At 51.2% G+C, this 14,603-nt stretch overlaps 1 pseudogene; it reads left to right on the forward strand.

Annotated features, from left to right (window-relative positions):
- The first annotated feature begins 997 nt into the window (after positions 1-997).
- Positions 998-10,271, forward strand: LOC129399344 (rab-like protein 2A; annotated as a pseudogene).
- Positions 10,272-14,603: the final 4,332 nt, after the last annotated feature.

Here is a 14,603-nt window from a genome sequence, read left to right on the forward strand (position 1 = left end):
ACAAAATGGATCTTTTTCTTTTCTTTTTGGGTCACAACCAGCGATGCACAGGGGTCAGTCCTGGCTATGCACTCAGGAATTACTCCTGGTGATGCTCAGGGGACCATATGGGATGCTGGGAATTGAACCCCGGTTGGCCGCGTGCAAGGCAAACGCCCTACCTGCTGTGCTATTGCTCCAGCTCACAAAATGAATCTTTTAAGTGTCCTTAAATTGAAAAAAATTAACTTTATTGAGATTTTATTCATAAGCTGTACACTGTGAATATTGCTTATATGTATATTATTAATTCTAGCAATAAGGTTAGCATATTCTTGGCTTCTGCACAATTGCCTTAGTTTGGGCTGGAGCAATTTCCAGAGCAGTGTGGAGCAGCATCAGCTCTAGTATGGGATTTGGGGACTCAAGCATGGCACTGGGCCTTTGCGATGGGGTTAACAGGCTCATTGTTCTGTACTGTGCAGACGTGGGTTCGTAGGCAACTGGGAAGGCAGCAATACAGTGAAAATTCAGAAACTTTCACAGGCATTTCATACCAGTCGAAGCAAACAGTCATTAACAATCCCCAGTAAGGCTGATGTCACCTATAGGTCAGGCAGACCCAGCTGACCTGGAACCTGCCTGAGCGAATCAGGTAGTTCCCTCAGCTCAGGTGATGTCTGAGCAAAGGGACCAACCATGTGCTGGGGAAGAATCTCAGTAGAGGCATGAGGAAGGACAGCAGAGTGCTGTGGGCAGGGTGTGAAGGTGTGTCCAGGTGAAGGGGTAGATTGGCACGTGCCGCTGGTCATCAGAGCTAGCAGTGTTGTTTCTCAGGTTTTGTGCTTCGAGAATGGGAGGTAGCACTGGCCAGGCTCAGCAGCTGGCCATGGAGCCTGAGTTTCGGCTCTCCAGCACCTTCGTTGCCCATACATGGCTGAGCTCTGAGTTCCACTCTCTGTAGTACTGGTGACAAGCTGCTGAGGGCCTCCCTGTCAGCAGCTGCAGGTGCTGGGCTGGCCACAGCAAGGTGGCAGACAGGTGAGGAGCAGTCTTAGGGGGCTCTGGGTCCTGGAGGTTGGTAAAACTTTGGCCATGGGGGTTCAGAGAAGGATTGACTCTTGCCTGTTCCCCTTACAGACTGATGGAGCGATTTCTCCTGGATGGATTGTATCCTTCAAGTCTGAGATGCAGCTTGATCCCAGGGCCCACTGAGGGTCAGTGCTCCTGCATTTGCCCTGGCCGTAAGGGAAGAAAAGTGGGTGAGGGCACCTGTGGTTCCCTTGGCACCTCAGAGTTGGCGTGCTGCTTCTAAGCCTCCTGGCCTGTTTGGGTTTGCATCCACGACTCACACCAGGCCAGGCGCTTACCTACTCTGACCTTGGCGCTTTGGCTCTCTGACCTTCACAGACCCACCAGTGCAAACGGCCTTTGTGAAACGAGGGTACCGAGCCCCACTTTGCCCCTCAAGTTGTTGCCTTGTGCCCCTTGGGAGTGAGACATTCCCCCATGGCTTCCGGATAAGTCCAGAGAGGTGCCTGCCCTGGGTAGAACATGAAAGCCACTGGCTCACCTGCGTTGTCAGCCTTCACTGGTCATACCTCTGTGCAAGCACAAGTCCCGGGTTTTACACATAGGGCTTTACACATAGGTTGTGACATACAGGAACAGTCAGTCAGCTTCCTCCACCATGGACCCTGTCCCTGGGACAGGCCCCTTCTGCGTGCATCTGACCTCTCTCTGCTGGCAGCAGCCTGTCGCCAGAGCCTTTGGGTCCATTCCCCATATCTGCTGCTTCTCTGTTAATGCTGTTTCATGTGTCACAGTGGACCTGGGTGGCCAGGACACACTCTATCATAGAAACTAGATCTACAACAGTACAAAGGAAAAAGAGACAAAGATAGACACTGCATAATGACATGGGGTCCAGTCCATCAGAAGGCAAACACTTATTAAAATCTGCATCAAAATTCAAGGGGCTGATAGCAGCAGGAAGCACACAGCACCACAGAATAGAGCACTAAGTTTGCCCTCTTACTGCAGCATTCATTCGGTTAATAAACCACATGCCAGCAAGGCAAGGAGAGGGTCCGTTCTGTCAGGCCAGCACCCCCTCCTGGTCTCCACCTTCCCTCCCTGTTGATTCCTTAACCTCAATGCAGTCAGCCCCAGCAGCTGTCCACGTATGCCCTGACCTTGTACAAGCACACAGCTACAGTGGATGGCAAGACTGTCCTTGTTGGTGAGCAGCACGAGATGGACTGGGAGGGGGCAAGGGACAGGTGCGGAGGAACAGAGACTCCGAGCATAGGGCAGAGTGTAGGGATGACACCAAGTGAGGCAGGAAGGTGGCGCCAGTCCTGCACACTGGACAGCTCTGCCCATTTGCCATCACAGCCTTTCCCTGGATTAGGCCACTCACCCTCACTGGAAAGTTGGCCTGTAGGAAACCAATGCAGAACCCAATCCCTAGGAGGGGAAGCAGGGGGGCACCTTTCTGCTTCTCTTGTGGCTTCTTAAGAAGAGAATTCTCCCTTCTGGGCCTGACCTGTGTCCCCCTCACCACCCCATGAACGCAGGCGGCACACCGCCCTGCCAGATCCACTGACCCTAGCCCTGTGTCACACACACACACACACACAGAGCACATACCTGGCCCTGTGCTTCACACACACAACACATACTCTGGCCCCTCACACACACACACACACACACACAGAGCACATACCTGGCCCTGTGCTTCACACACACAACACATACTCTGGCCCCTCACACACACACACACACACACACACACAGAGCACACATTCACTCACTCACTCTGGCCCTGTGTCCCTACATATGCAGCACCCCCATCCAGCTCTGTCAGGCTGTGACAACCTGCTCGGAGCACCATGATGGAGCATTGTGACGCACAGGGTATCTGCTACCCCACCCGCCCCAGCAGACAGAACTATGTTCTCATTGCAGACTTCTGGGACACGGCCGGCCAAGAGCATTTACAGAGCATGCATGCCTCTTACTACCACAAGGCCCACGCATGCATCATGGTATGGTCCTGCTGGGGGTCAGCCTTGTGGGCAGGGCTGGATAGAGGAGAGGAGTGGAGCCCCTCCCAGGGGGCTTCAGAGGGGTGGTTGGGGATTCATCTCATAGCACTTGGGCCCCAAAAGTTCTGAGACTCAAGTGGGACTGTGCATGGCTGGTGGCCCTCCAAGTGATGGACACTACAGTGTTCTCTGCTGTCACCTGTGCTCTGGCGAGGTGCCACTGTCAGGCTCTCGGTCTCGTCTGTCTGACCCTCCAGGGTAATGAATGGACAGGCACAGTTCCAGACCCCCTGTCCAGTCAGGCCGAACATTCAGCTTTGCAGGACGCCTGACATTCTCGTGAGGATTAGGAGTGTCTGCATGCTGCCATGGGATGGGGAGGCTGATGTAGGGAGTCCAGCAGTGTTCAGTGACAACCGGCCCCTCAGACTTCTTCGATGGCGTTCAGCAACTCACGCACACTCCAACACTTGTGGAACTGTGTCAGTCTCAGCATCGAAGACTCAGCTGAAGACCAATGGATGACCCGGCTGGCACTGTGGCAGGTCACTACTGGTGGCTGGCCCAGCCTACATGGCCCTTCTCTGGGTCGGCAGCAGTGGGGTATGTCCCTGTGTGGCCCTTCCACATAGGCTGTCAGGAGGGATCCCAAGAGGCAGCCATGCCCCAGAATACACCCCCGGAGTGCTAAGTGGTCATGCACCACCTTTAGTGGCCTGACCCTGTTATGTGGCCACTCACTGGCTGGCTGTGACTGTCACAGAGCAGGAGCCTCATGGTGTGTGTGTATGTGCAGCCACTAGCTTGGCAGAGAAGGCCTGGTGCTCTCGTCTGGCCTTCCACTGGGACTCATGGACAAACAAACAGCAAGAAGGGGTTTGGCTCTTACAGAGATGAACAACTGTGACTAGCCAAGCACAAAATCCCTCGAAATTTTCAAAAAGGTTGAAAGTGGTCCCCACAGTGGAGCAGACCAAAGGGGGGCCCAGGAAGGGCAACAGGGGCCATGTGGTGCCCAGGAGGTCGTCCTGGTTGGCATTTCTGATCCTGGAGTCCGACCCTGCTTCTATGGAGTGACCTGCCTGGCTGTACCCTCCAGCTCTTTGTATACCCTGCAAGCGGGGGCCTTGCAGACTTGCCTCCTCCTAACAGGGAACTAACTACCCAAGAGGGGCCAAAGCATCCACCCTTCACCTTGGACCCTGACAGGGTGCTCTCATCCCAGGCTGCAACCCTTTCTCGGCTCTGGAAACAAGAGGTGGGAGCCAAGGGCGTTAGACTCTACAAAGATAGCTGGTGGGGGCAGCAGGGGGCCATCTGGGGCAGTGCACACATTCCTTGGCACGCTCGAAGGGTGCCCTTACAGGGAAGGCAGGACCTCAGGGTCTGTAGTGCTGGATTAGGCCTGGGAATCTCCATGGAAGACATGCCCCCCGCTGTCGTGTGCCGCTTTGACCAGCGAAGAAACACGCAACCCGGAGATTCTTCTTGCAGCGATTTATTCAGAGACCTTCCATGAATTGGGAAAGAGGGGAAACGGGGAAAGAGGAGAAACAAGGAGGAGGAACGAGGGACGAACGAGGAGGAACAGACTAGCGAGGCAGCTTCCCTCCTTATATACCTCTCGCTGTCCGCTTACACCCACGTGTCTGCAGCTGATAGGCTAGTTACACCTTCTGGGCGTGACAGGACATCCTGTTTCCTTATTAGTTGTTTTGCACGGTGCAATTAACAAGAAACAGGTGTTGTTTACGAAGCACGGTCCTGTGGAGGCTCTCCACAGTTCCCCCTTTTTGTTTTAGAACAGCAAGTCTGCATAGCGACCTTGGCCCCCTTGGCCTTACCCGTCATTGGGAGCCCTCTGGCTTGTAGGTCCCTGTCTTAGCTTGGTCCAAGGGTCAGGTGGGGTACAATGCACCCTTTCAAACTCCTCAACTACAGGAGGTCCCCTGCAGTTAAGGGCTCTCAGCTGCATAATACCTTTGCTACATCCAGCTAGACCTGATTGTTCTAAGCGAGATTATTGTTTCAGAGTTGCAAGCCAAAACTGCGGGGATTGCTGTGCTTCCAGGGCCGCAAATGCCTGTAAATACCACGCCTTTGTAAGTAGTTGTTCTTGCTGCATTTTGTATAGACACCAGGCAAAAACCAAAGCAGTGAGAAGCAATAAGGATAGTACTGCTCCCATCCCTGCCCACTCTTTGAAGAAATGGAGGGGACTTCTACTCTGGTCTTAGTAAGATGGGTAAGGAAGGGATTAAAGCAGGCCATGTTGTAGCAATGGCCCAAAAAGCTGCTTCTTCAGCTCGTATCGTCACAGGAACCAGGCTGAGCAGGAGCACCAGTCTCCACATCTTGGTCTACTGGGGGCTCAGTCTTCCGTGTCAGGCGTTCAGGAATCCACACTGGTTCTGCCCTGTCCTGCAGAAAAACACAAACAGAACCCCTGGCCCAGGTTAACACGGGGTCCGGGCCGCACCATTTACCAGAAAGGATATCCTTCCATTTAACATATCCTTGGCACACAGGGATCTTTGATGAATGCCTATCTGCAGGGGAGGTGCCCTTATCATCAATAATCAAAAAAATTTAGAGTTCTCGAGGGGGCCGTCCCAGGCCAACTCCCCCTTTTTGTTTTATTAAGCATGCTTTAAGGGTGAAATTATAGGGGGCTATAAGAGTATCTGGAAGCCCTCCAAAGTATTGCAAACAATCCTGAACACCAATCATAGCAAAACAAGCTACAGCTGAAGGGTATAACTCCATGGCTTTTGCCGGAGAGACCCTAGGATGAATCCACAGGAGGCGTCCCCTCCTGCCACAGGACTGCAGTAGGCTGCTTATATGTTGGAAGCACACAAAGTAAAATGGGAAACTCAGGCTGCACACCTGTATTGCCAGCAGCAGTAAGAGCTTGCTCAATTTTGTAAATTCCACTAGGAAAGTGCACCAGTCCAAGTATTGGCCGGGCGTCAACACCGCTCTAGCCACCTGATGCCAATTTGGGGTCATACAATATCTGAATAAGCCTTCTACTTGAGTTAAAAGAAATGCCGTGTTGGCTCCACACATCCCTACTGATTCTGCCAAGGACTCAATTACTTTAAAATCTAGGGGCTCGTGATATCACCGTTGATTATTATCTTCAAAAACAGGATAAGTTAACTGCAACTCTCACCTAACCTCTGCCCAGAGCCCAGGTTTTGCAAAGGAAAGTCCACCTCCTGGTTTGTTATAAAGGGGCGGATCATCCTCAGAACCCTTTAGTGGCAGGTATTATCACGTGTCGCAGCTTCCTCCTCAATAGAGGGATCAGAATCCCCATTAGCCCGTCCCTGCTGAAATTGACGTAGCGGGAGATAAAGAGACGGACAGGTCATGGATGGTTCTCGGGGCCTTCCTCTCTTTTTTGGGGCGCGTCCCTCTATCAGTGGGGTTCCCCTAGAAGCCTCGCTTTCCACGTCCGAACCATCCTCTAGCTCAGAGGCTACAATGCCATGACGGCTGCCTCTGTCCGACAGTTCCTTCTTTGTCTCTTCTAACACTACTTGTCCTGGTTGTACGGACTTACCGCACTTCTGATCCTTAATGTAGGCATAGAAAGCAAAACCAAAAAAAAAAAAAAGTAAAGACAAATAAAAACCCAACCTGCAAGCAAAACATACACATCCATCCCACTCATCCCACTAGCCACAATTTCCGTGGACTTTATTGTCCTGACTCACCACAGGAACTTCATCGCCACAATTTCCGTGGACTTCACTGACTCACCGCAGGAACTTCATTGCCCTGAATTGCAGCAAGTTCTGAATCGACCGGAGGGTTAGGGTTACGGGCCACCAGCTGTTGCGCGTCGCTTCGACCAGCAAAGAAACACCCAACCCGGAGATTCTTCTTGCAGCGATTTATTCAGAGACTTTCCATGAATTAGGAAAGAGGGGAAAGTGGGAAAGAGGGGAGACAAGGTGTTGGATATCATTGGTTTGTCCTTTCCCCTTGCCACTAGGAGCTTAGGTTTATCAGTCACACCCATCAAAGTGCTCCCGAGTCACTCCCATTCTTTTGTTTATCTGTAACCAATTCTACCAGTTTATCTGCTCTTCCCTTAATCAAACTCTGTTAATTGGTAAGGTCAGAACTTCCTAGGACACTGACTATTATAACATTGCCTTTCTCTCCTCTTTATGCCTTTTGAATAATTTACTTTAAAGCTATGTCTTTTTTGTATAGACACAAGAAGACAATATTATGTTTTTATAACTTAAGACTTAATTGGCCTCAAATGATATTCCCTCCTGGGCATCTGCTTTCTCCACTTAAGCCTCAGTTGCCCTCAGTTCCTAGCACCCCAAAGTAGGGTCCCCGACGTGGGACGGGAAGGATCCAGGGCAAGCGGTGAGTTATGTGCTACCCTGGCATCGAGATGGGCCTGGCCAAAGTGCCTAATTCTTAACTATAAGTTAAGAGCTTGATCATAGACAAATGCTGTCATGATCCAATAGTAATTATGAGACTGGGACCCTGCTAGGGATAGGAAAGACTGATCTGGCCTGAGCACTGTAGTCTGAGATTGAGATGGCCCCAGGAGAGCAATTCTATAAGCTTTAATGCATCTCTTATTGTGTCCATACAAAATGATTAATATTATGAATTCTTATATGTTTGCTGGCTGAGGAGAAGAGAAACACATTCATGGGACTCTGCCCTTGGGTGGGTCTTCCTGCTGAAAGAGAGATTCTGTCCTAGTGAAGGCATTCCCCTGAGAGATAGAACTATACCCCCTATGGATTGTAACCACACCTTTAGATAAGCCCCAGGCGGCTGGGGGACGGGGAGATTTAAGGTAGCTGTATGAGGGGGCAGGGGGAGAGTTCCAGAGGAGAGTGTATAGAGGGAAGATTGGAATAAACTGCAAGTGAGACCAACCATCTTGGCTCCGTTCCTTCCTTCGCCTGCCACATCTTCACCATCAACCTCCCCGGGGTGGGGGAAGCGGCTGGAGGCTACCGAACTCGGGTGGCGGGAGAGACAGCTGCTGCCCTAGGCCCTGTGCCTGGCTCGGTGCGGTGAGGTATCTCTTCCCTCACCCGCGCCTTTTATTTTTATTTTTACACAACAAGGGACCAACAAGGAGGAACCGACTAGCTAGGCAGCTTCCCCCCTTATATACCTCTCGCTGTCCGCTTATGCCCAAGTGTCTGCAGCTGATAGGCTAGTTACACCTTGTGGGCGTGACAGGATATCCTATTTCCTTATTAGGAGTTGTTTTTGAAGCATGGTGCAATTAACAAGAAACAGGTGTTGTTTACGGTCCTGTGGAGGCTCCTGGCATGTATTTGCTCACTGCCTGTGCAGCATGGCTACACTCCTCTTGTGGTAGACTGGGACTTAGCAGGGACCAGCACAGCTGTAGTGTTGGGGTGGCTGGTCCTAGAAGTTAATTCTAGGCCATGATCTGAAGCTGACCGCTTCGGTGCTCGGTGCTTAGGCCGTCTCCCGTGTGCAAGGCCCAAGTCAGGCCTTGGGGCCATACAGCCTCTTGAGCAGTACCGGGAGTCACAGCAACAAAACGGCTTTATCATTCTTATAAGATCATAAACTACACAGTCAGAGAAGTAATTAATAAAATAGTTTTTAAACTACATGAACAAAATGCTAAGGAAAAGCCTAGAGTAAATAAACAAACTAGAGGGAAATTCTCAATGTGCAAAGGAGAGGAAAGCAATAAGGATTTTCGCCATAAAAATGACATGCAGGCAAGAACAAGCATTTTACCATTTGTAACAGTATGTCAATTAGTAAAATGATATTCCTGGTTAAGGTAGGTAACTAAGATTTGGTGAAACAGAAGTAGGTGTAGTTTTTATTTCCATTTTTCTTGTTTGAGGGTCACAACTAGCTGTGCTTGGGGACTCTCCCAGCTTGGTGTTTGTGGAGTGTATCATGTGGAAGCCGTCACCCAGCCAGGAGAGACAGTTCTAAAACAGCCCTTACTGGCTCTATGCTCGGGGATCTATTTGGGATTCCAGGGACAGAACCCGGCTCAGCCTCATGCAAGGTAAGTGCCTTTCTGCTGCCCTGTTGCCCCAGCCTCAAGCAGCACCTTGGATTCCAGGACTGTCGATCCTGACAGGGGTAGATGCTGCCTTTGCCAGGGCGTCCACGCCAGCCAGGCAGTGTGAGTTCCAGGGTGGTAGGCAGGGTCCCAGATGCATCTGAGTGTCTCCCTCTGCTTATGGCAGGTGTTTGATGTCCAGAGAAAAGTCACCTACAAGAACCTGAGCACCTGGTACTCGGAGCTTCGGGAGTCCAGGCCAGAGATCCCGTGCATCCCGTGGTTGCTAATAAAATCGATGGTGGAGCCATCCCTGATGGGGGTGTCAGCGATCCTGGGGGATGGGAGGGGCTGTCCTCATATGTCCCTCCTCTTGGGCCAGTGATTTTAGTGACTTCTTCCTCCCCAGCATGCAGCCTCTCCCATGATGAATGAGGTTTTTCTAGTGTAGCCCGGGGGGGGGGTCCCTGTCCAGCCCACTAGTGACCAGACTGAATGCCCTCACCATTCTCCCCAGTGAGCAGACCACTATTCTGCCTTTCCTCTACAGCAGATATAAAGATGACCCAAAAAAGCTTCAATTTTGCCAGGAAGTACTCCCTGCCCCTATACTTTGTCTCAGCTGCTGATGGCACCAATGTCGTGAAGGTAAAGATGTCCAAGACAGTCCAGCAAGGTTAGGGTAGCCAGGTGGGGAAGTGGCCAGGGCAACTACCAAGAGAGGGGCCAGTCTTGGAGTGGGATTGGGGGCCGGGGGGGGGGTGGCTTAGGAAGCGAAGGGTGTGTCAGCAATGCCAGGAGAGGTGGAGGTTGGAATCAGATGGTCTGTAAGGGCTACTGGCCACACGCAAGGTCAGGTGAGGGGTGGCCTGGCTGGGCTTGGGGGTGGGGCCTGACACCATCACGTTTCCCCCCAGCTCTTCAATGATGCCATCCGCTTAGCTGTGTCTTACAAACAGAACTCACAGGATTTCATGGATGAGGTCCTTCATGAGCTTGAGGTGGGTCTGGCAGGAATGGGCGGAGGACAGGGCATAGCAGGCAAAAGTGGGCTCTGACTTCAGCGTCGTCCATAGAACTTTGACTTGGAGTAGAAGGAGGATGTGCCGGAGCAGGAGCAGCCTGGCCCCCTGGAAGCTCGTGTCACGCCTGACTCAGAGGACACAACCCCGCTAGCAATCCCATAGCCCTGAGATGGGGTTCCAGGCCACTGCGTGCACATCCTGCAGACCCACTTTCCAGGTCACCCCATCCGCACCCTGCAGAACCTTCATCTTGTTTACACCCATATGTCTGAGCCTGCACAGAGACCGGGCTCTCCCTTGAGGACAGAAAGGACAGCTCTGTAGCCCCTTAGTCGGACATAACCCTTGTAGACCCTGGGAAGAGCCTGTCCACAGCTGCACAGCAAACACTCGGTACGTATCTTGAATATAGATCCTCTCCGCAGCGTCTTCTCCCAGAACTGGCCTCTGTACTCTTCCCCAGGAGATGAGTTTTGGTCCCTACCTGTCATGTCACACCCAGAAGTTCTGAGACCTCATCCTTTTCCCTCCCTTTTCTCCTAGCCACTGACTCTGTCTTTGCCTGGGTTGTTTTTTGGTTGTTGTGGGGTTTTTTATTTTTGTTTTGTCTTTTGGGCCCCACTAGCAGTGCTCAGAGTTTACTCCTAGCTCTGTCTGTACTCCGGCATCACTCCTGGCAGGGCTCAGAGGACCATATAGGGTTCTACGGATAGAACCTGGCTCCACGGCATGCAAAGCAAGTACCCTACATACTGTCCTATGTCTCTGCCAAGGTTTCTTAAAAACTAGTTTTAAATGGCTGCAGTGAGTCACAGGTGTGGCCAGGCCCGAGCAAACAGAGAGGTGGAGTCAGAGGTCAAATGAACTGTTGAAAGGGCGAGGGGGTGCCATTCTCCATCGGGCACAAAAGCTCCCCAGCAGCCCCCACCAGGCACAGCCACTGGCTTACAAGGAATAGACTAACCAAACTAAATCAGTAAGGCTCTAGCCTTCCTTATACCCTCATTTCAGCAAGAACTTAGGGCCAGGCCCAAAGATATACCCCACCCACACCCACCCCCCCCCCCCAGCAGCTGTGTTTCCCACTTACCCTGAGCCCAGGCCTCAGTGCTGACACCCTGTGGTCATCATGTGCCCCCTTCCCTTCCCATCTTTTTCTTTATAGACTATGTTGACACTGAGTAGGGACGAGGTGGGGCGGGACAGGTGCTCTGAATGGCACTGAACAAAGAGGCACAGAATAACATGAAGATTTGTGTGGTATAGGCATAAGAGGGGGTCACTGCCTTGATCTGCTGTAGTCATCGGGTTATGCTGTGGACACGAGGACAGAGACCACTGCTGTGGGTCTTATCTGTGAGTCACCCGGACTGTTCATCTCCACTTCAGGAATTTTCAGGAGCGAGTTACCCTTTTGAAAAGGGGCTTTTTGGGGCTGGAGCAATAGCACAGCGGGTAGGGCGTTTGCCTTGCACGCGGCCGACCCGGGTTCAATTCCCAGCATCCCATATGGTCCCCTGAGCACCGCCAGGGGTAATTCCTGAGTGCAGAGCCAGGAGGAACCCCTGTGCATTGCCAGGTGTAACCCAAAAAGCAAAAAAAAAAAATCAAAAAAATGAAAAGGGGCTTTTTCACCAACAAAACCAGAAACATCTTTAGTGCTTCTAAAGGACTCACAAAGCACTGATGGAATTTAAATAATTAGGCCTGGTCATGCTGGTCTCATCTAGCCACGTTGTGCCCGGGGAACAGGCAGCCTCTCAGAGGTGGTTAGGTCCCTCCCTGCAGTTTCCGGGATCAAGCAGCAGCCAGGAGCAGCTCAAGGACAGGAGAGCAGCCCCACACGAGCTTAGGGCTACCCTGGGAAGACCACCCTTGAGTCTTTGCGCGGTGGGGTCAAGGGTTGGGCCAACAGTAATCAGATCTGTCCCTGCCTCTCTGCTCCAGAGGCTCCAGTGAGTGTGGGGGCACCATCTGCAGTATTAAGGATGAGAATGTGGCTCAGTTGCATGTCAGGCCGCAGGCAACTTATCCTCTCCTGAATTGTTTCTTTAAAACAATTGATGGAGGGGCTGGAGCAATAGCACAGCGGGTAGGGCGTTTGCCTTGCATGCAACTGACCCAGGTTTGATCCCCAGCATCCCATATGCTCCCCCAGCACTGCCAGGAGTAATTCCTGAGTGCAGAGCCATGAGTAACCCCTGTGCACTGCTGGGTGTGACCCAAAAAGCAAAAAAAAAAAAATGATGGAGATGAAATACTCAACACAAACTTAACCTTTGGGGTGGGGCCATCAGATACTCAGGACCTATGCTCATCTCTGAGCCCAGGGGTCACTTCTGGCAATGAAAAGGGTCAAGTCCCTGTAAAACTGGAGATTGAATTGAATTTGACTGTAAGGCAAGATCCTAGGCGGCCCCTACTATTTCTCTGGCCCCTCAAATTCACCATTTTAAAGTGAATGATTAGTGCCATTTAAGTGTTATCATGTTATACAGTCATTTTCTCTCCTTTGGAAATCATTGGTTTCCCGTCACTTGAAAGCCCTGTCCTCACCCATTTTGGCCAACACCCCTCCTCTCAACCCTGGAAGCTTCTGATGGCCGTTGTCTTTATGGTTACTTTGCATAACTAGAACAATATTCTGCATCTGTCTTTCCTTCACCATGTTTCAACATGCACCCATGTCTGTCCTTTTTTAATTTAGTTTTTGTTTGGGGGCCACACCCAGCAGTGCTCTGGGGTTGATCCTCAGTATTATCTCTCTGGCACCGTTTCTTTTTCTTTATGAAATGTATCCATGGAAATGAACCCATTCTCCTCAAGCATGAAGATCAAAAGTAGAATTTCTCTTAAAGCTTTGGGGACAGGTGGAAACACATGCACCCGCGCGCGCACACACACACACACACACACACACACACACACACACACACAGAACCTGTGCGGGGGCCTTAGACATGCTTCTGGGTAAGGGCTGACCCAGCTCTGTCTTCTGACCAGGAGGCATTGGCTTGTGAGGGCTGGTTGCTGGAATGAGTGGGTCAGGTACCCACTGATCTCCTTTACCAAGGACCATTGACAAAGATAGTTTCTGACAGGTTTCAGAAACGAGAAAGTCAGTCTTACTCTGATCAGTTCCTGCCAGAATGTCATGTCTCAGAATCCTGTGGGAAATTGGAAGCTTAAGTGAAAATAAAAAGCTTAGAAAATGTTTGAAGAACTAAGATGACTTGTGTGGGGGGATGGGAAACAACCCTATTGACCTGACTTAGTAAGTCTTGAATCATCAGTTGACGCTTTTATTAAAAAGGACTCCACAAAGGAGTAGAACAGTTTTCCATCTGAAACAAGGTCAAAGCAAGATGGGCTAAGGATTTTAAAAGGAAAAAAAAAGCCAAGAGTACTGGGGTGTCTGGCCCCAAGCACATTGCATCTTCATCTCCTTACATTGAACCACTGACCCAACTGGCCAAGCATTAGAGGTTAGAAGGTCTCCCCGTGGTATGAAAAGTTTGAAACTCTCATGGAACTAACTTCACAGTTTGCTCTGCTTTGCCAGGCTCCTCACTGTTCTGGGCAGCTGCTGCGGGTGACTTCCCTGCGCCCTTGACTGTAGGCTCCTCCTGCACGTGACCTGATCAGCTGCCTCACTTCCTGTTCTGCATGTAGGAGGTTCATTCCCATGCAGGAGTCCTAGATTCATGCCCCAGCACCTGGGCCCTTAAGCACCACCAGGAGTGACCCCCAAGCACAGAGCTAAAAATAGCTCCTGAGCACTCCCAGGTGTGACCTCCCCCACCCCCCAAAAAAAAGTTCATTTTGTGCACTAGTGGGGGCCTCTCAAAACTGACCTTGTTGCTTTTCCCGGGAGTTTTGATCAATTACTTTTCCAATTTCGCTTAACTCCAGAACAGAGCTCTAACCAGAGCCAGTCATGGAAATCGAATAAAGTCTTGTCTGGGAGTGTGTCTGGTGGACGCTGGCTGCCGGGCAGCTGTGTGTAAAAACACAAAAAAGGAGAGGGCCAGCGGGGCTCTATCTCTCCCGCTGCCCGAGTTCAGTAGTCTCACGCCGCTTCCCCATCCCGGGGGTGGGGGGGGGGGAGGTTGATGGCGATGATGAGGTAGGTGAAGGAAGGAAAAAGGCCAAACTGGTTGCTCGATCAGTTTATTTCATTCTCTCTCTCTGCTTCTCTCCCGTTTCTCGATCTCTCTCTGGATCTTCTTATATTCCCCTTTCTGCCCGGCTTGTTCTCACTTCTTTCACCTTGTGCTCTGCTTATGTGTGTGCCACTGTGCTCTCTTCTGTCTCTGTGTCTGTCTCTCTGTGTCTGCCTCTCTGCGCCTGTCTCTCTGCGCCTGTATCTGTCTTCTTCTGTCTCCTTCTGTCTTCTTCTTCTGCCTCCTTCTTCTGTCTCTGTCTCCCTTGTCTTCTTTCTCTCCCACTCAGTGCCCCACAGTCTTAGTTTATATAGCAAACTACATAGGGTGG

Source organism: Sorex araneus, chromosome 11 (assembly GCF_027595985.1).
Source record: "Sorex araneus isolate mSorAra2 chromosome 11, mSorAra2.pri, whole genome shotgun sequence".
Taxonomy (NCBI): Eukaryota; Metazoa; Chordata; class Mammalia; order Eulipotyphla; family Soricidae; genus Sorex; species Sorex araneus.